The sequence below is a fragment of the Chaetura pelagica genome, unplaced genomic scaffold, assembly GCF_000747805.2.
Source record: "Chaetura pelagica isolate M959 unplaced genomic scaffold, ChaPel_1.0 scaffold486, whole genome shotgun sequence".
Taxonomy (NCBI): domain Eukaryota; kingdom Metazoa; phylum Chordata; class Aves; order Apodiformes; family Apodidae; genus Chaetura; species Chaetura pelagica.
The window spans coordinates 185,990-186,416 of NW_009953658.1; the positions used below are offsets into that span (position 1 = coordinate 185,990).

General features: G+C 61.6%; 1 protein-coding gene across 1 annotated transcript in view; it reads left to right on the top strand.

Annotated features, from left to right (window-relative positions):
- ARSA (arylsulfatase A) overlaps positions 1 to 427 on the top strand; it is a 6,227-nt gene that overhangs the window by 2,011 nt on the left and 3,789 nt on the right. The window lies entirely within an intron of this gene.

Sequence of the window (427 nt, forward strand, 5' to 3'; positions counted from 1 at the left end):
AGGGCTGGGGCCGAGGGAACATGGAGACAGGACCGGGCACCTGGTCAGTGCTGGGGCGGAGGGCGTGTTGGGAAAGCTGCTGTGGAGGCCCCAAGGTCTGATTACTCCTTGAGAGGACGACCAAGTCTCAGAAAATTACAGAATGGTTCTGGTTGGAAAAGACCTGTAGGATCCTCCAGTCCAACCCTTCCCCCAGCCCTGCCAAGGCCACCCCTGCCCCGTGTCCCTCAGCACCATCTGCAGGGCTTGGAAAGCCCTCCAGGGATGGGGACTGGGCAGCCTGGGCCAGGCCCTGACAACCCTGGGAGAAATTGTTCCCCAGATCCAACCTCAACCTCCCCTGGCACAACTTGAGGCCGTTGCCTCTTGTCCTGTCCCTTGTTCCTGGGGAGCAGAGCCCGACCCCCCTGGCTCCAACCTCCTCTCA